Raw genomic sequence first — 21,529 nt, forward strand, 5'->3', positions numbered from 1 at the left:
TAGGAACACTTGACCAGATGATCATTTTAATTTAGTTTCTGAAAACAGATCATCCCAAGACTATCCCTGATAATTAATTTATTTTATTTTTTTAATTGGCCTTATTTTATGGTATTATTTTTTTTTATCAAAAGCACAATTATGGAGCTTCTGAACAGGAGCTCTTCTCCATATAGTCATTTTAATTTAGTTTCTGAATAAATGTTTATTTTGGCCTCGCAAAGAAGCGTCCAAGTTCTCATCGCAAGTCCATCTTTGATAATTATTTTATTATTTATTTATTTTATTGTTTTTTGTTATCAAAAGCACAACTATGGAGCTTTCGTTAGCATCTTGTCAGCTCCCTTCGCTTTAATCATTTATAAAAACTAGTCAAATCGTAACATCTTCCCTAAAAATATGTGTTAGAGTATTTTCCGATTGTTAACCTAGTTTGGTATGTATGTATCATGCCTTTGCGAATTTATGATCACCAAGTAATGAATAATTAATACCTCCAGCAATTTTATTTCCTAAAAAAAATTCCAGACAGGTTTGCCATCCTGTCGTCCTAAAAAGTGTGTCAACTAGTTTTATTTCGCCTTGAGCGTCGGCATCCGTCTCATCCCAGGACCCTCTAAAGGCATTACCTGATCCTAGTGCCACCGGGGTGTATGTGTTGAGCTTGAAAAAACAGGTGGAAGAGAAAAATTTGCCAACATTTTCGCCGTTGTCCTCCGTCAGTGGAATTTTTTGTACGTTTTTCTAGCTAGAGCCGACTTCCGTTGCCTGTTGACATATTTCCACTTCATTGGAACTAACAAAGTCAAATGAAGAGACAGCCGCGAGGCGAGCCATTCCGGGTTGGGCGGGACTCTGATCCAGCACCCGGGGACTCATTCAGGTGAACACAGTTTCTAGAGGGGAATACGATGGCAGGCCGGAAACAAAGACGGACGGAGGCATTAGATACACGGCACAGCGCTCGCACTAGCGACAAATATTAGACACATGAGAACGCGGACTAGGGACGGAGAGGTCACTGAGAAAATATGCAAAGTCCTTTCGAAAAAAAGGACCACTTAAATTACACTGTACCCACAACATTTGGCCAATTTAAATAAAAGCCGATTTCCTTCAGTGTAAGACAACCAACGGCCCGAAATGTGCGTGGCATGTGTCGGGACACGCGAGACAGGATGTGCGTGCTGCGGCTGGGGATCTATGACTCTGCCGGCATTTGTTCCTGAAAGCTCATCCCACGCTTCCCATCCTGCCACCCCAATCTCTATTTTGCACATTTTAATTTGTGTCAAATTGTTGCTAAAATGCAAAACGCATTGTTCGCCAGGAGACGTCTTCACCCGAACGGGGGCATTCCATTCCCAGCTCCTTCTCGATGTCCTTATTCTCCTTTGGCTCCTTTAGCCCTTCCTTAGCCCTCCTCGTCCTTTTCGTCCTTTTTTTTAAATCTTTTTCTTGTTGTTGCCTTGTTAACACAGTTTTGTGCTTTTGTTTTCATGTGTGTATTTGTGAGGGTTTCTGTTTTTATTTCTCCTTATTGTGGCATAACAAAACATGGCCAAACAAAGGAGAAAGGGGAGGAGAAAGTGGAAGAAGAAGCAGAAGAAAGGGCTGAAAAATGGGGTGAAGAAGACGTCAAGAGGGGAGGGCACCGGTTGCAGCTGTTGCAATGTCTCCATGTTGCAAAAGCACAACAATAAAATGTTGTTACAAATTCATTACCGAAGGCGTTAAATTTGACACAGTTTTGCATGGAAAGCAACGGACGAAAGGACGTAGGGCAGGGAAAGGATGAAAAGGACATGCAACAAAAGAGTCAGTAGTGGGGGCGGCAAGGAAATGCAGCAATAAAATTTTACTTTTTTTGCCCTGAAAAAGGTCAGATCCGTGGTAGTCTCCAGTTTCTGCCGCCGGATAAATCAATACAAGTCAATGGAGCTCCACTGAAAGCCCTGTCTTAGAGCTCCATTAGATTGTCAACTTTGACCTTATTCAAACTCAGATCCTTTTCCAGCGGAAACTCTTGCCAATTTTCCACTTACTCTCTACGCTTTTATTATGACTTCCGTTATTTAAATATATACTTTATTGTCGAAACATTCCACGACACATTTTATAACTTGCGGAGGCGTTAACAGAAAAGGATTATTATCTTGTGACATCTCAGCTAACACGATTCCTTCGGCACTTTGCATCTAAATCGAAATTACAGGCACACGCCTCCCTGAACAGGATGCGAGCGAATGGGGTGGGAGGCCCCCTCCCGATTTGTGGAGCAAATGAGGGGGAATACATAAAGTATGCAGAGGGCGTCACTTCCGTTTACTGTTCATTGGTGTTCAGGCGGGCCCGCTGCCCCTGCCCTATCCTACTTCCCGGTTACCATTATAAACTGAATTTATCGCTAAGCTTCTGCAAAGGCCTTTGTTGAGTGGCATTAACCTGAGGGTTTAATTTGTTGCGACTTCCGTTCGGCTGTTGGCAAATATGGGAGTTCTTGGATTGCGACTTCCCCAGCCCCGGGGGCGCAGTGCCGACAGGCTTCCTTCTTATAATTGCAAAGTTTCGAACAATACGGTCAGCGATGTAAATCAATTAAGGCGGAAAATTTTAACCATGAAGGTCTATCAATGTCGCTGGAAATGTATTTAAGCAAACTAATTTATTCGGGTCTCATTTAAGTGTAAGGACATACAGGAGTAGCTCCAGCTGGTCCTCCTTCCAATCTCCAATGTTTGCTCAGCTGTGAAAATGACTCGAAAAATACTCTGGAACAATGAGAGAAACAAACTGAAATGTGTTCCTGCATGTTTGTGTGTATGAGCGAATTCTATTCGCATTTAACCTTTGGCAGCCATTACCAACTGGTGGCCACCAAATGGACAATATCGATTGACCCCGTTTCCGTTTTCGATTGCAATTCGTTTCAGTTTCATGCACTTTGCACCCTGCATTCCGCCACAGGACCTCACCAGTCCCCCACTCCCCGGGCCCGGCCAGTGAGCAAAGAAAACATAATTTACTTCCGCTTGAACGGATTGACTTTGAATTTCATTTAACGTCGGACCTCGGACCTCGGACCTCGATCCTTCCTCCTTCCTGCTGTTTTTAAGCCCAGATGCTGACCATGCTTAAATGTGGCTCATTTATCAATAGCTGCTTAGCATGGAGCAGTTTTATACAGAATTTATACACTGGGAAAAGTTGGACTGTCCTTCATAATAGTTCTTGAAAAGCGTCTCAAAGATAAAGGGGTAAAGTGACCACCATTTTGTTATTTTTATGGACTTACTTCTTTGAAGGACTTTTTCCCGTTTATGGCTCTCAAAGTTATGAACGGAGTTCGGATCAGTGCATCAACCAGTTGCTGGGTCTGCTGGGCGTGGCCCTCGGGTGGCCCACGGAATGAGGTCAAAAGCAAGTCTCTGTTCTCGGCTGTCGTTTCCGATTTCCGCTGGCGCACTTCAAAAATTGACTTTTACAAGAAAACAATTGCAGGAGCGCTGATAAGTGGCCGAGAGCAATGGACAGGCCATGTCCGCGTCGGTGTCCACGCTGCCATTTCCAACTTACCAGCAATCCAAACAGCCAACGGCCACAGGCAGGAGCCAACAGTTCGCCATCGCCTCCTTGTCGCTTTGGTTTTTGTCCTCGAAGTCGCAGCTGTCGAATTGTGGCCAGTAGGAGCGAAAGATGACGGGGAAACACAGGAATGAAAACTCAATGGTTTGTTTATTTCCAGCTTCTGTGAAATGATTTTAAACTTTTCTTCGAACGTGATGATGATATTTAAGGACATTTTTTGTTACTTAAAGTGCATTTACTAAGATACCAGTTCAATATGCTTTTATTTAATTCAAAAATCTAAAATGAAAAATAAATTAAAAACCAGTTTGAAATTAAGTCATTGCCAGCACTAATCGTTCGATAATTATCGATCTATAAGACGCCATCTTGTCCAGCTATATGAATTGTCCAACACTGTAATATGTCGGCCATCTTTAAAAGTCTTACGCACGAGGATGGTTCTTGCCAATTAAAATAATTGTGAGTGAATTTCAAAAAAAGGATTCTTATTTTCACGCACATATATAGCATAAACCCCTCTTTGAGAAATAAACCTATGGTAAGCTCAATCGATTCAAAGAAAAACTAGTTTGACATTCTTGTTTGCCTATTTCCAGAACAAATATCAAGTTATTGCTGTATTTTTCCAAATGCATGAGTTTCTCATACTCCCATCTCGGTCTCTGACCACGCGGCCATGCAAATTTCATTTGCCAATTTGATGCTAAAATATTTTGTGATCTAATGAATTGCAGAACACATTGTAAACACACAATGTGCAGAATAAGAATAAGTGCAGGACAGAGGGGTATCCCTGTTATAGACCAGTAAACATGGCCAGTTGGTCTAGCTTTTCAGTTAGGTAATAGGCTTCAATATTTAATGCCAATTTATGTGTGTGACTGGGCGAGTGTGTGTTGCTTGCCAATGGAACGGCATCGTTCATCCATTGTGTTTGTATCTGCTCTGGATATGTTGCATCAATTAAAGGTAATTCATTCATGTGAATATTCCATAGGGCACTCTTCCCCCAAGCTACATGCCAGGGAGTTGGCAGGCGAATCGATAACTGCAAGCTGGTAACAGAAGCACTGGGGAAAAAGCCAACAAGTTCCAAGTGTCACAATATAAGGCGTTTATCCGCATTCGCTCAGTGCATGCAAATGTCTCCCTTGGCGAAGAAGGTGGGCGGAACGAAACCCATTAGCCTCCGGCTTCCGCCTGGTCCTGGCTGCTCCTGGCCTGCCAAACTTCTGGGCGGGCAAAATGTAAATGTGCATCCTAATGCAGATGTAAGCATTTCGCACCTGACGTCGGTTTATCTTGTCCAGTTGATAATTTGCCAAGATTGTCCCTGGGAAAGGCGTAATTTGCCCCAAAGATTATGGGCGAGTCCGTTGTGTGTGAGCATGATATGCTACTCGCTCAAGTTTGGGGCTTTGTTTGCCACAATAATTGTCCGTGGGTGTGTCATGAAGCTAAGCTGCAAGTGTTGAACAAGCGTAATCTAATTAGTGAAAACAAGTTTTGGCTCGGCCAGAGGATATCCTTCAAGCAGAAAATTCTCTGACTTCAAAACTGCCGTGATGAGATATTATTGCTTTTTTTAATTCCTTTATTCTTATTCGGATATAAATTATTCGCCAAAGTCAAGACAAAGTCAACCATTTCACAATCTGCTTTTGCTAAGTGGCCTTCAGTTTTTTCCCAGCTCCACCTGCTTGTAACTGGTTCATTGCCTTGCCTTTCAAGTTACCGTCAAGTTGCTTGCCCCTGCCACATGCCCCCTGCACCATGCTTTATATGCAACTTTCCTTTGTTCTATTGGTAGGTGTGTGGATGTTCGTGGGTATACCACCTGCTGTTGAGCCCTGGGGCCCTCGTATTTGGGGTCACGTCGCTCCGGTTCCTCTGACAATTTCTAATAAAATCAAAAGCTTCAAAAGCGCCCACGACCCGGCCCGATATCCGTAACAGGCGCACCTCCACTGCGAACTAAAACTGAAATCTGCGAGTGACCCAGCTGCGACATGGACACACCGACAAAGTAACTTGCAAAATAAATAAAACTCAGCGCCTGAAATATACTCGAGCTCACACTCGACCTAGGATGTCGGAGGAGCGGTGGAAACTTTGGTTCACCAGCCGCTTTACTACCTGGGGTCGCCTGTCTCCTGCCATCTAGAAGGAAATTCGCAAAATATTTGCATGCAAAACTTTAGTCATAATTTCAATTCGTGGTGGGAAATCGTTGGGGCTGGGCTTGGATGGCTAGGATGTGACGGGGGTTCGACTCCTGGAGCCACTTCTATCTCTCGTGTTTGTTGTGCTTGCAAAAGTTTGCTCCTGGTCCTCCTTTCCACTTTTTCTTTGGCTGCGCCTGCGGCATCGGCTTCACTTTCATCATTGTTCGCGTTGCCTACTTTCATACGAAGGATATTGATTTTTTAGGGGAGCAACCGTGCATCCCGCATTCAGCTATATTTCTATTTTTTGGCACTTTTTGCGGGAGATTGAGAGTTGGCATTCAAAAACTGGCAAGCGAAACTATGCAGGATCATATAAAAATTTCAGTAAGCTAAAAGCGATTGAAAAGCGAGTCCTTTTGGGTCGAATCCCCGAATACAGGATGCTCTAAAAGGCAGAGATTTAATTAAATGCATTGCTTCCATTTTATTATTCAGGCTCAATCACTTTAATTTGAATGTAAAAACTTGTTATTTGATGTAAGAGGCACGTTCAGTTTATACTATAAGCCTTTTAGATAAAACCAATTGTAACTTTTGCCAACTTTTTGAAAATTGTAATGGACCCACTCCTAGTGCGGGATAGTTCCAGAGCTCCATTGGTGTGTAAAAAATGATTTTTTTTGGATGAGGACTCGTGCCGCAATTTTTGGTTAACATGAAAGCTGGCATTTGTTGGCCATAAATGTTTGCGGCTAGGCCACGTTTGAATGTGCTGGCCACAACAGCCGAATGGATATGGAATTATAAATAAACTCAGAGCACACTTTTGGGCATTTACACTCCAGTAAGCGCACATAGACGCACACCTGCAGGCCAGCCACCTGCCCTTGTGAAGCAGTTTTGGCCACAAGAGCCATAATTTTTTGGTTACTTTCCATGTAGTGCCCTCCCCTGATCCTCCTCCACCACTAAAAGCACTCAGCACTCGACCATTACACGATGCACTCCTGAAACACAGTTTTAAACTGCATCGTTGTCAGGCTCTCCACCCTTTTGCCATTTTCGGTAATCAGACACACAGAAATTCGAACGACCTTGTGACCAGGTGAGCCCGGATGAGGGCTTCCTTGGCTCTCCAAGGAAGTTTGGCCAAAACGGCATTCAAATGGGTGCGTATCTCTGAGGGTGTTCCACTGCACAGAATCGTGGCTACTTTTATAAATCCACTGCTTCTGTATCCAAAGAAGCAATATGGATTTCTGTGAGTGCTTTTTGGGTCCTTGAGCCTGAAGTACTTGGAGCTGCCAGGGCGTGTCCTCGAGCCAACTAAATGGAGGCAAAAACAGGCAGGAAAAGAAAGTAGTCTCATGCATATTTTTTTGGCACGCACTTCGAAATTGAGGCAAAAAGAGTTTCGGGCTCAGGGGTTAAGGGTTAGGGGTTAGTTTGCAGCGTTTGTGGTCAGGTTGAGTGTTGAGGCTTTGTTTCGGTTTGTTCGGGTTTTGTTTTCCACTTGCGTTTGACATGCATTGACTATGCATAACCCCTCCACCACTAAAGTTTGGAAAGTCCCCCCCCTATTCGGCTCCTTCGCGACGTGGCAAAGGCTCTCGAGATGGCAATCTTTATGATCTTTGGCCGGGCGCCAAAGGAAGAGGCCGGGTTCGGGTTCGGCTGCCAGGGAAAACGAAAATCCCAAGTATACTTGTAATGCGAAAATGCAAAATGCAAATCGTGGCCCGGCAGAGTCGTTCCTCCCTCCGGGGGCTCCCTTTGAGACGTTTTACTTTGTGTAATTGCATGTAACAGGCAATGGAATTATGCATTTTAAATGGGACTCGCATGGAAGTTGCATTAAGCGAATGCCTTGCAGATTAAGGAAGCATTAATACCAGATTCAATGGGGTGGTAGGATTTTATTGGATTAGTCATTACACATCTCAGCTTGGCAAAGTCAATAAAAGCCAAGTCGAAGCCAGATCTCGCTTCCAAGGAGGTCCAAATTGGCTAATAGCTTCTGGGTTTATTTGAGCCTTTCTACTGGAACTTCTGCCTCGGCTGTCATTTATTCTCATAATAGAAGACTCTCATGTCAAACGAAGTGTGCCAACACTCGAAACCCTTTTTGTTTGCCCATCAGAGTGTCGCTGGTGCTCAAGCCATAAGGATGCCCCCAAAAAGTTCCCTTCGACGTTAAACACATTTTCGAATTCATGCGAAAAGTTTCCATGTTTCACTTGCGCTTGTTTGCCTTTTTGCTACTTTTTTTGTGGGGAAAAAATAGAATAAAAGTTTTTATCATCCGTGTGCATGACTGGGAACGAGTGTCACGGCTTGTTATCGCTCGAAATGCGCATAATCATAATCATAAAATTGATTTAACTAATCAAACAAAAATAAACACGCAGAAGGGAGACAGAAAAATTAACAGAACATTCAGTTCGGATTGTCGGAGCATTCGACAAATCAGAACCTAATTCATAAAATTCGCTGGGAAAGTTCAAAGGCCCTTGAAGCCTGAGAAACTTTTCCATCCAAGCTGACAAATTGCCAAATTGAATGTCAACATGCGTAAAAATATCAGAGCCGAACTCTGAGGACGTCGCTCCTGGTTTTGCTCCCATATATTTTATGTGTCCCGAGTCTGGGCACATACGCGTGTCCTTTTTGATTTGTTTATGACGCAAGGACTGCGCCTCTCGTTGGCGGATCGGCGGGTGTGTGAAGACATCTAGGAAATGCTACAATCAAATACAAATTACTCATACGCACGTGTCGCATTCTGAACGCCATCTCTGGGCGCTCCTGTCTATATCTTTATTTGGCGAGAGGAACCAACGGCAACTAGCATTTAAAGTCGCATCCATTCAGCCATCGATTTATCATGCCAGGCACGGCCAGCGGCTCAGTTCGGCTCACTTTAGCTTGGCTCACATACATTTTGTTTAGCATACTTATCACACTCGCATGTCCCCCGGAGCCGCCTCCTTTCGACTATATCTCGACTACCCACCGTTTTCCGGCCTCAATCGAGCCCCAAGTTCCAAGTCCAGTGATTGATTGGTGCTCCTGGCAGCTGACTGGCTTCGATTACGTGCGGCCATCTGAGAGCTGAGACCGCAAAAACGGTCCACAAAATTAGCTCAAGGAGAGGAGGTCCTTTCTAGCAAAAAAGTATATAAATGGAAATTGCATTAAAAAATGAAAGAACCTGTATGGGCTTACCATTTAATCCTAACCACTCTCCAACTGTTTGTTGCTCTGAAAAACTTTTTTAACCAGTCATCTTGGCAATGAAATTAATTCCTCTCCATGAACAAGTTCATCATAACACTCGTATATGTAGACATATATGGGTTTATGTTACAATCCCCTCAACGATGGAAATTTTACAATTTGTTGTCGACAACATTTTCATACATACATAAGTGCGGCAAACAGAGGCAAGTTTTTGCAGCCTGCTTTTCACTTTGGCCTTATAGTTTTTTACGATTCCTCCTGGGCCAGATGAGTTGCTGTTGACGTGGCTGTTGCAGTTGCTGTTGCAGTTTCAGTTCCAGTTGCTGCTGCTGCTGCTGTTGCAGCTGCTGATGTTTTCTGCTGTGTCAGGTGAAGGACATTGTAACAAGTAAATAAATGGCTTTTATTGCAGTTTTTAAACGCTTTGCTGATTTTGGGTTGCATCAAATGTGTGGTGTTGCGATGCAAGTTGCAGCACAAAATGTGGCAAAGTTTGTCAAGACTCACAGGTGAATTAACTTTTCCGCTTCTGCCAGCTGCAGGCCCGAAAACTTTCGAGCCAAGTCAAGATGCATTCCGAGAAACTTTGTCCAGAGAATTGACAACCACAGCCGGGGATGCAGAGTAAAAGTTTTAAACAAAACAATAAGCAACTGCCACAGCATTAATTTGCACTTTTTTTCCCAGAAATATTACTATTCATCATCCATGTAAATGAATAAGAACTCAAAGATTTTGTTCTCCGTGCAGGAAGTGACAGATGGCAGGTAGCAGGTGGCATGGAAGCCTTAACACTCGACTGCCCACTAAGCCAATCTGAAAGTTATGCCGGCAAGAAATTGTATTTAAATGGGACGCTTTAATGGCCCCCAATCGATGATAGATCTGTTTGGGGCATTTGCGGTTGAGATTCCCCTCTCGCCGTCCAGCTGAAGAGTGGAAATGGAAAATCCAGACAATGGCGGACCGGAAGTGGCCGTCGGAGTGACACTTTTGCTTTGTTTATTTTTACTTAAGTGAGTAGGAGTGCTGCTCCATGGAGGAGGGGTGGGAGGGACTGGGGCAAATAAACCATAAAAGAGCATAAAAAATGTTTCAATTGTCACTGCAACAAATTTATACATCTGTATGTTTGTCTGTTTGGGTCGAATACATCCAAACGGGCAATGAAAATATTTGCACAGACTGACGGACTGAAAACTCAGTTTCAGGAACAAGTTCAGCTTGACTGCAAATGCGGTAGTAAAAATAAAAAATAAAAATAAAAACAAGAACAACAGAAACAGAATCTGAAACACCATCAGAAGCTGTAACGCTGAGTGAAAAAGTCCGAGTCCATATAAAATTCACAAGGAACGGGGCCCCATAAAAAATTAAATCAGTTTGCGGAAAATACTCCAGCATACTTTTCTTTTCCTCCAGCCTCTCAGTCGAGAGTTCGCTCCAATGTATATATATTATTTTTGCCCCTACACCCTGAGCTTCCGTCCATCCCACAATCCGACCATCCAGCATGATGATTTCAATGAAACGCACGCGCGCCACTTTGTTTGAGTGATTTTGTCTTGCAAAACGCGTAATTGCAGCGAAAGTTGAGACTCAAAACTTAAAAAAAAGGGAAAATGGAAGGAAAAACTGTTGGTTTCTTGATAGTCATCGTGAAGTGTTCAGTGCATTTCTGTGGATTTCTAGAAGTGGACCAGGTCAGGGGCGTTTCAGAGCACAAAGGACTCTCGTGAAAAAGGCTCACAAAAGTCATAACCTCAACAGAATACCATGCTTTAATGATTTTCCTTTCCAAAAAAGTGGGGATTGCTTTTAAATAACTTTACGGAGAAGTTCAGGACCCTCTCTGGAGAAAATCCTCTCCTGCCACTGACCAGTTAGTTTTTGTATGTGCTTCAAAAGTTGCACAAACTGTTTTGCCTTTTGCGAGGAAACTTTCGAGGCAGCATCATTTGTCAGTGGATAAATAGTTTGCCAGTAAGTAGCCAAAGTTATGCTTTTCAGATTATGCGGCCATGTCTGATAATTTTTCATTGCGAGAACTTTAAATGCTCATCCACGTCCAGGCCCGTCCGACCTCCGACCCGTGACATTATCAGTCGTGATATCGCAGATAGGACGAAGGACTTTGTAGGCAATAAATTCAAATTTCCTTGTGTATTTGGGAAAGACCAATTTAGTTGGCCGACAGGACTAGGGACTTAATGTGTAATGTGTAAGCCGCAAACATAATAAATAAGCTTAAGTTTGGTCAATTTGACAAAATTGTTTGAGCTTAGCGAAATATTGCGGTGGCTCAGATAAATCAGCTGCCATTTAATCTGCCAGCGCTGGCCATAAGCGAATTTATTGCACACCCTTCGAGTATGAGAGTAGGGTCCAGACCGGAAGTGCCTGTATATACGGGTCCAGGAAGTATTGATTGGACTCCCCCCTCCTTGCCGGCTTGTCTCCCTGCTACTCCCTGCTCCTAATCAAATTTAACATAAGTGATTGAATAGAATTTTAACCACAAAATCAGCAATGTTGTCATTGATGGAGCAGCCCTTGCTATTAATGCAGTTAACAACGACAAAAAAAGGACGAAAGAAACCCCAAAACGAGTCCTGCCCCGCCTTGATTGATGAACTTAAAGTTCGTTGTCCGCTTCAGTTGTTTCCGGCGAAAAAAAAAATAGAAACGGGAAACCAGAGCAGCGGAGAATAGCAAAATCGGAACAAAACTTTTTCTGTAATGTATTTTGAAACCACTTGACAATAAATGCGAAATTGCAAGTGGAGTGCACTCCATTGTGAGCCAATCCTCAGCTCCCTGTGTAAATGTAGCCATGCAGTTGCTCTCCTGCGACCCCAGTCCCAGTGCCCCTCCTGAATCCTCCAGTATCCATTTGTCCATATATATATATATATGTGTATATATTCGTCCGATCCAAATCCCGTTGCTGCTAGCATTGTCACTGAACATGGCGTGGGACTTAAACGTTGTGTCAACGGTGCAAAGGTAATAAAAGTAGCGCACTCCTCCTGCTGAAACTGAAATTAAATATTAAATGCATCCCCCTTGAATGCTGATAGCTCCAGGGGCTTAGAGGCGGGGGATACAAGGGGGACTGCAGCCGATTGGTAAGATGGAATGCCTTGAAACTGAGCAGGGAAAACATGGATTTGTCGCAGGTCTGGGATACATGAACTAGGATAGCTGTCCCCTGATTGGAATGGAGACTAGAATAAGTGCTCAGGTGCATAGAGTAGCAGCTCAAGAACCGGCTTTGTCAGGTGCAATGCTGTAGCAGCATTTAAAGAACCGGCTTTGTAAAACATCTGTGCATCTTTGTAAAAAAGGAACTAGATTCAAAGGGAATCTATCATATGAATCTCTTAAGGTATTTCTTTTTAAAGACTGATAACGAGAAAAAAAATTAAGATTTTTACAAAATTTTGTAAAGGATCTCCAATAAATTTTACAAAATATCGAAAAAAACGTTCAGCATTTTTTTGAAACATGTTGGTCGAATGGAAGAATCGAATGAAAATGGTCTAAGATATACCCCTTACGGGGGTTCATATTACCTTTCCGAGGCAATCTCCATTTTCCCCATTTTTTAAAGGAGCACGCCAGAAAAATTACAAAATATCTAAAAAATATTTTGTTACTAGATTTTAATGCAAACTGATGGAGAATTGATCCACAAATCATTTAAGGTACTTCGCTCTAGAATCGGATAAAAATTGGTCAATATATGGCCATTCCAGGGGGCCATATTGCCTTCCAAAGCATTTTCCCCATTTTTGAAGGGGGTCCTCCAGAAAACTTTACAGAAATTTTGAAAAATATGTTGTTGCTAGATTTTGATGCAGAATGATGAAGAATTCTTCCACAAATCATTTAAGGTACTTCGCTCTGGGATCGAATGAAAATTGCCCAAGATATGGCCATCCTAGGGGGCCGATCAACGATCAACGCATTTTCCCCATTTTCGAGGGTATCCTTGAAACAGAATCGAGATGGTTTCAAACCCATAGGGACCCGTTTTACACCTCTTGGACTATAATACAATTCCCTTTTCATAGATATTCCAATATTTGAAATCTATAAAAACAATCTTTGAGCAGCTTGATCTTGAAAGCTATCACACTTCCATAAATATACAAATATGTTTACGGGATATCTTTGACATGGCCGAAAGGCCATAAATTATGCTAATTTTTTTTAATAAAATCTCACATAAAAATACCTTAAATGGTATTTGAGGCTGAGCCGCGTTCGGCCTGCCTCGAAATTCAAAATACGTGGCACGTCCCGAGCGCGGCGTTATTAACACGTATACGCAGCGTTGTGCCACGAACTGGAAGCTGGGAACTGGAGGCTGTGCAAAAGCGATTTCGCTGTGAAATGGCTTTAATTTTGATGTGAAGAATTGCTGCTGAGACGTTCGAACTCGTGGCTTGTGTTAAACTTTAGTGGGCCTCAGAATGTCATAAAATTTAATGTCCGTTCTAGTTTTTCCGTTCCCGGTCCTTTTAAGAATCGGAATCTGACCGCGGTCATTTGTTTGTGGGGGAGTGTGTGGGGGAATATGTGGCGGGATGTGGGAGGGTGCTTGTTAGCGACCAATGCTGATGATGGCTTTTTGTCTTTGAGCGCGCCCGTTTTTATTCCACATCATAAAAGCCGCTTGAAGGCGTTACACATTACCCCACCTTGTTTTTATCCAACACATACTCGGACACAGAGAAAAATAATATATAATATGGATATTCTTTATAAAGAATATTATAGCTTGGATGTTGTGGGCCTAGGGATTTCTTTGAGTGCATCCGGGGGTAGGCTTACATTTGCTGAGAGCTTCTGCTCGTTAGTCGCTTTCGTCTATTCTAAAAAATTGTTGCTGTCTGCGTGGGAGAGGCCCCCTACACGTCCTCAAATCTGGCTCAAACTTCGCCTCAGTCTGATTGATTAATACATCAATTTGTTATTGAGCCATCCATCCAGCGAGTCTGGCAGTGCTCGCACTGTTTTTGTGCCTGCCCATCATCGCCATACACTTGACACAGTTTGCAGCTCATTTAATCACCACAATACCGCATAAAAGCTAATTGTGCAAATTTCTTTTCTTCTTTATGTCACAGGACCCGCTCCTAACATCCCCATCCCAGGACCACCTCAACCGCAAAACTTGTCCGCACAAAAACGAAGACGGCGACAACATATGATGAAAGTTCTCCTTAATGACACGCACACAGACAGGAGCCAGGATCCGAAGGAATTTTCGCCTTTTTCTCTTCTCCTGATGTGAAGTGAGTGTGAATGGCAAAGTGGCAGGAGACTCAATTTAAGGGTCGACTACGTGTTTCCTTGCCAGTCTGTGAAGTCTTCGAAGTCTGGAATTTTGAAATTAAAGTTGAATTTAAGGGTCTTTAAACAAATCAATCGGGTCGTTTGCAGCAGAGTACTTGACTCTTAAGGTGAACCTTACCCAATTGCAGAGTTCAAAGAAAGTATCTTTCGACGGTTAATTCAATTTCATGAACCACAAAAACTAAAAAAAATATTACCCATTTATTGAACTCGAACAACCTTCGCAAAATGGCACTTCGCCTGCGGTTAGCTCCATCGATTGCCGTCTTGTGTTAAATTTTAATTGGTTTTCTCTCTCGACCGCAGAGTTCGTTTAGCAGACACAGTCAAAGGTCCTTTCCCCCTTGTTCTCTGGGCTCTCCTCCTTCTCTGACCATTGCTATCAATTTCCCTTTCGCAGGAGTCGAAAAAACGATGAGTATCAATGGAGGTTTAGGCGATTGCCTGCCCAACAGCCTCGTAAATTATGCATTTTGCAACCGTTTGGAGCCGTAGAGACCTCTGTGACAGCATTCAATATGCATAGTTAAGCAAGTTGTGCAATTTGTGTGATTGATTGACTGCCCCGCCTGATTGAGGCGAGGCGAGTTCGGTTGCGAGTTGAGAGTTGAGGCGAGTTGGGCTGAACTGCAGTCGAGTGCAGTTGGGAATGGCTTTCTTCCGGGAAAGGGCTTGGTAAAGAATGATTGCCAACCGCTTCAGCAGAAGTTTGACTTTGGTTGCATGCACTTTGCACAGAGAGAAAAGCTTTTTACATTTTAACTCACAATAAACTTGCCTGGCCCATCTCTTCTAGGATTTTCGCGAGTGAATATCGCATGCGGACGACGGCAAGGACTAAGGGGAGACTGGCGTGTCCTGGCGCAATTAAAAGCCAATGAAGAATCACGCTTTTTAATTGTTTGCACTCGCTGCCTTTGATTGGCGCTTTAAATGTTGGGCGCACATCAAAGTTTAATCGCTCGGCACCCGCACGAAATCGAGCATAGGCAGGCTAATTTGCCAAGACCAGATAGCCAGGATAACTGCTCCTCTTCAGCCATTCCTCCTCTAGAATCGGCAAATTGAGACGTTTTCGAATTGAATTTCAGTTGGACTCGTCTAGAAATTGAAATATTTTCTTATCTTAATTGCGAATGGAATTAATTCCTCTCGATTGATTGAGAGTAATTGCTTTAATTGGAGCATCTAGTGCCGTACAAAGTGGGCATTCGAGTTTTGGATTTCCGATAGCCATCGAATAGTCGTTTTTAGGAGGACCGTTGTGGCTGCCGTCTGCTGATGAGTTTATGTTTGCTTTTATTTCAGTTGCCAGCAGTTATGATAATTTCATTTTTCCTGCTGCTTCCGCCGCCGCTCGTCGTAAAATCAAGACCGCAACACACAAAAATTCCCGAAACAAATTTTAAGCATTGCTTCCTTTATGAGCCAGCCACGAAGCTGCTCTTCCCCCTCCATTTTTGGTAGTCCTACATCCTTACGAGCGCCTCTTAATGTTGTTTTCCCGTGTAAATTTATAATAACTTGCATAAATTAAGGCTGCCGCGCTGCAATTGAAAAGGATTCGCCACTCACCTCCACCACACATCCTGGGCGGAGAAACTTAACGAAGGAGTGGTGAGTTTCGGCTCGGGACTTCCCCGCTTTTTTCCCCTTCGTGTTTCATTTTTTACGGCCTCTTATGGCCTCTCGGACTCGGGGTCCGTGTCTGTCTTCTTTATATTTCAAATCTCACATAATGCCCATGGATGATATGAAAATGGGCAAAGGCTGGCTGGCCTCCTTTCTCGTCCTTGGGACGAATTGGCAAATTTTATATATGATTAGCCAAACTGGCACATGTTGTCCCGTTTGTAGTCGTCCGTGTTGTAGTCATCGTTGTCCTGCCGAGCAACATAACATTTATCTGCGGCTACAAGCCGAACAAACTAATGAGGGTCAGCATTTCTGACACCGAGACACGCCCACAAACCGGCAACCAAGCGCCCCCTGTCAGCCCAGAAAAGGCAAGCGCACAATTTGACTTTGAGGCTTTGACTTTAAGGTCCTGCCCGCTCGCTTTTGGTAGATTTCCCAATTAAACTTTTAGTGAAGCTTTAAAGTGGCATCCTCCCACACTGAGAGTGAAAGTCACTGTGTGGGCATGTGGGCGTGGCTTGCACATCCTTTGGCAAAAGTTTACTAAATGCCGCTGATAAAATTTGTTCCATTTTGGTCGGTTCCTGCACATAAATTTGCTTTAATGCGCTTAGCAAATGTTGGCAGTGGCTGCTTTGGTTTCACTTTTTTTTTTGTTTTTTTTGCTTTGCTATCCATCTTTATTTTGGGGTCGGAGCATAAATCGAGCTGAGAATTTTGATAATGACACGCAGGCCTGATTTCCTTTTTATGTTGCGTTGCTGTCGCTCTGTTTTTGCCCCAAAATTGCTTAATTAATTAGGGGCCAGCATTTTAATTAGACTTAAGTGCTGCTGCTTTGAATGCCGCACTGGCGGCAAGTCCAATCATTAAATGAGCAAATGCTTTAAATGTCACCCAGTTCAATAGGCGAGGGCGGATTCAAGTGTTCTGGCTAGCACTTAAAGCTTTAAGCACATAAGTGTAGCACACTTTTTAGGGCATTTCGCGGGATGAGCCACAGTTGAATCGGCTTTAATTTCTGCCATCACTCAATTTCACAAATAGCGAAGGAACGTATCAAGTAACCCATTTGGAGCCAGAAAACCAGAAACTGACCCACTGAGCATGCAAACAAAGGCGTGGACTTGCGAGTCAAGACAATGCTCCTGGCATCCCGGCATACGTCAGAGCGTGTGTGGGCTTCGGCGGATAGGGCGTGTGTTTGCGTGGTGTGCGGTGTGTGTGGCAGGGTGCATCTTGGCCAAACAAGCCAAACAATGTAGACAATTGCTTTTAGAGCGTTGACTGATGACAATCGCAATCACTTTGCCGCCCACTCAACCTAGATTCTCCGAGGGAAAGCAAACACGGCAAGAGTTTTTGGCAGGATTCGTATTCGTAGTCGGAATGGATGTTGGATGGTGGCATGGTGAAGCCTTTTCCACAGTACTAGTGCCGCTGCCGCTATATCCGTTTCTGTTTCTTTGCAGTCAGGTAGCATTTGTCGGCGCTCAATTTGTAGTTTTGGGCATGGATTACACATACGCCGTGTGGTGCATCCAACGCGCTTGTCAGCTTATAATTCAATTCGCCAGGAGGTAGAGCTCCTCCTCCATCAGTGGCCCAAATTGGCAGGCAAACAGTGATCCCATCACTAGCTAGTAGTTTGTTTACTCGGCAACGGTACCTCAATATAGCCCAATTCAATCAAGTACTTTTGATATTAAAAGTCCTACTCGGTCCCTGGAAGTTTCTTTAACAGTCTTTTACCTTTGAATGTTCAGTTGATTTACATTGATTCACCTCGCCCTTTGAGAAGTATCCTCTTCCGATACGTTCGCTGATACTCCTTTGAGCAGATCCAGCATCAAAGGGCAAAGGGCATTCCTATAGTTGTCTCGCCCACGACACTCATACATGACAAGAATGAGTTCAAGTTTCTGTCAGTGGCAAGGATTTAACGCTGCCTGCTTTGCCGTACCGCCGCTTGTTTTTTTCGCTCGCCTTATTGAGAAACAGCTGCCATCATAATTCAATATTTTACACTTGAATGTACACGGAACAGGACTTGACAGCGCCAACAACAAGGACCTGAGCAGCGAATGAAAATGTTTACACGCTGCTGAGCTGTTGAGTTCCTTGAAGCTGCCTCGCACGCCAGCCAACTAACTGAATGAGTGACTTACGAGGACCAAACAGGCGCCAGCACGTCTCCTGAATGTCCTCTGTGGCCATAAGCAGCGGTGGCTGTGTCTGCACTGAGCGAAAAATCTAAGTATCACAACCGAATTGGAGATAATGTTATATCCAACTTACCTTTAAATTATTAAGATTTATTAGACAACGTACAGTAATTACTTATTCTCATTCAACTCATCTTAAATTAATAACATTTTAACCACAGTAAGCCCATGTTTTCTCTGTGCCCTGGCAACAGGCAGGTCAGCCTAAGTCATCATCGATTTCGGTAAAGTAACCTCACTCCTTTGAGGTGGGTTCTGCCCTGGGTTACGAGTAATTAGCATTGTGTAGTTAATAATTACGGTCTGAGCCCCAGGAGCACATCATGAGGTCGGCCTACAAATATAGTTAGGCATCTCATTTAAGGTAATGACCCGAAATGCACCTACTGAAAACCGGCCAGAGGTCAGAGGGGGTGAACGATGTCCGCAAATTCAATCAAAGATTTTCACACAACTCAAATGGAGTAAAATGGTTTACCGCAAATGCCAAAAGTAAGACCAGACTTTCAGGTAAGCAGACAGGTGAAACTGAAACCACAGTCAGGGATCTAAAGCAGACAGCCATATACCGACAGGATATAATCCATTTTGTGTCGGAGCTTCGGCCATTTCGGGGCTGCCGATCCTTTCTGTTTGAAAAATCAGACAATCTGTTTGTAAATTCCATCAGACGGAGTTCAAAGGCATTTATTCCCAGACACCTTTAAGCTAGGCAGGAGTTGGCAGTTGGCTTCATCCAGGGACACCAGTGCGTATGGGCAATAATTTCGAACAGAATATTACGCATACGCAGCGCTTAACCTTTGCCCGCCACAAACCCAGAAAGAAATTGTGCACTCAAAAAGCATTTTAAAGTACCATTACACACAACACCACACCACACCATACACACTATAACACACCAAACAACAACAAGGACCTCAACAATTTAAATAGGACACAGCTTTCCCTATCAGAGAGAACCGCGCGCGCAGTGAAAAACGGAAAAGTTTTTCAAGGCTCGATAAGAGTTTTTTAATTTGTCTAAAAATGCGATGGTTTGGCGGAGGGGCAGGCAAAGGAGTGCAGGAGGCGGGGGACTGAGTGCTGAGTGGAGGGCGTGGCAGTTGTGAGGTGAACTTTTTAGGCGGCGTAATTTATGCACAATGGAAGCGTTTGGGATTAAGGGCGCACACAAAAACACCGTCAAACGGGGCGTGGCAAAGGCGTCGTCTGCGGTGCGACGTAAAAAAGCAAGTGCCCCCCTCTCAGCTCCGGCTCCTGCTACTGCCCCTCCTGTTTTCGCGTTTTTTACGCCGGCAGACAGGTGTAGCAGGCAAGCCGGAAAATTAGCGGAAAGCGTCAAAAGCGTTCCCCGAACGGCAATGTCGCGGCATGTCTAACCTTTGGCCCCTTTATCTGCATAACCGCAGCGGATCACTTGGAAAAAAATCGTTAATCCCAGCGACACTTTTTTTCAGTCCTTTCAAGCTAGATAGTGTCCTTTTTTAGTCGCAAGAACAATTAATCTTTGAGCCAATCCGGCTTTAGACCAAAAGTCATAGAAAGTTTGAAATGTTTCTCCAGGTGCATCAACAACAACACCATTAAATAACTAACTGGTGCAAATGAGAGCGCAGTTTATGGCTTATTGTTGCTGCTGCTGTTGCTGCCATTTTCGTGTTGACAAATACGCCACCGGCCAAGTTGTGGCTGCTGTATGCGTTTGGCTTCTAGCCTGGTCCTGGACCTAGCCCGGTCCGGGGTGTAATTACCTGGGCCACCTCTAATACGAACACGTCCTTTGGCAACTGCCTGGCGGCCACAACGAGCGTTCTGGGCCAGATAACTTTGTCCCGAAAGTTGATAAAAGCCAAATGAGTGATCCAGGGGCACTTGGTCTGGAATTGGCTGTGAGGTTAGTTCGACCGACTATACTTTGATTCATTTTAAAGTTTTGGGTGCTCCTAGAGGTATGCGTTAAAAATTCAAGAGAAATATGTGCTGGGAGGTTGAAACTTTGAATGCGTTGTTAAACAAACCACAGGTTATTTAAGCGTTTAATTCCAGGCCACAATTTAAAGTATTTGTTGTTTCTGGCTGTTTATGGTTTTTGGTCATGCATACCAAACGATTCATGGTCAGTGGATGCTACTAATTCCCTCCCCCCCGATATGTCCTGCCTCCGCCCGGGGCCTTAAGTAGACATTGTTTTAAGCGTTGTTATTGTTTGTGTTATTTTTTTTGTTTTTTGGTTTATTTTCTGGTTAGCCTGCGGCTTTGAGGAGGCTTAAAATTGGATTTGCGTTTTCGTTCTGACATTGCCCGTTTTTTTGCGTTTTTGTTTTCTCATTTTTGAGAGTCCTGGAGTCCTGGAGTACCCACCTCCACACACTTGTAAAAATGTCACTTTAATAACTTTCTGTTGGTATCTTTTTCGTTCGTTTTTGTTTGCTGATTTTGCGTCCTGACTTTTATTTGGCTGGTTGTTTTTGGTCGTGTTTTGTAGCACGTTTTAATTGCCCTTGCAGCAGCTGGCAACAATTTTCTTTTTGGTCTCTGCTCTTCTTTTATTGTGGCTCTGATTGTTGTGTTTTTGTATTTTTAGACGTGCCACAAATCCCCCAACAGGCCAAACATGGCTAAAAGAACGTAGCAGCCGAGAAACATTTTCGGATTTTATGACTGGCGAACATGAAAGACCATGGGCGAGGGCTGGGGCAGCCAACAATGTGTGAGATTTCGCACGTCGTTATAAATAGCAATAAAATACATTACAACAAAAATTAGTGCCAGGATATGAGAATATAGGCGTAGTGCGGGGTGGAAAAAAACAATTTTCAAATTGAGAAAAACTCAAATTGTAAATTATAATTTGATTTCATAAATGCCGGGAGCCGACTGCCGACTGTCGACTCTATTGTGTTCGGTCCAGGAACACGCAAATAACTTACCAGGCTTCCCCAGAAATGGAAGGTCAAAGTTGGGACTTTGTTGCCCGCGCCCCTCGGCCGTTGGGGGCATTAAATTAGCAGTCTGTTTGGCAGTGCCCACCCAGTCCTACGCCACCCAACTTTTCTCCGTAAGCTGCTTAGAAACTGCAACAGAAATGTAACAAAGTTTCGCCAAAGTCCACCGCAAAGTTATGGCCACACAAAAGTTAATTCTGAATGGCTGCGCCTGTCGCCATGCAGCACTTTCCGTACAGGGTAGCACAAGGGTCCTTGAGGCATGCCTCAAGCTGGGAGTCCTGCGAAATAATATGATAAATTAACTGAAATAATAATTGCTTTAATCTCCTACGGGCTGCCTGTAAGGAAGAGG

At 43.7% G+C, this 21,529-nt stretch overlaps 1 long non-coding RNA gene across 1 annotated transcript; it reads left to right on the top strand.

Annotated features, from left to right (window-relative positions):
• Positions 1-3,954: 3,954 nt before the first annotated feature.
• Positions 3,955-20,896, top strand: LOC138926228 (uncharacterized). Its single transcript, XR_011442632.1, has 3 exons — positions 3,955-4,050; positions 14,135-14,302; positions 20,814-20,896. It is a non-coding gene; the product is annotated as an uncharacterized lncRNA (long non-coding RNA).
• The last annotated feature ends 633 nt before the right edge of the window (positions 20,897-21,529 follow it).

This window comes from Drosophila bipectinata, chromosome 3L (genome assembly GCF_030179905.1).
Source record: "Drosophila bipectinata strain 14024-0381.07 chromosome 3L, DbipHiC1v2, whole genome shotgun sequence".
Lineage (NCBI taxonomy): Eukaryota > Metazoa > Arthropoda > Insecta > Diptera > Drosophilidae > Drosophila > Drosophila bipectinata.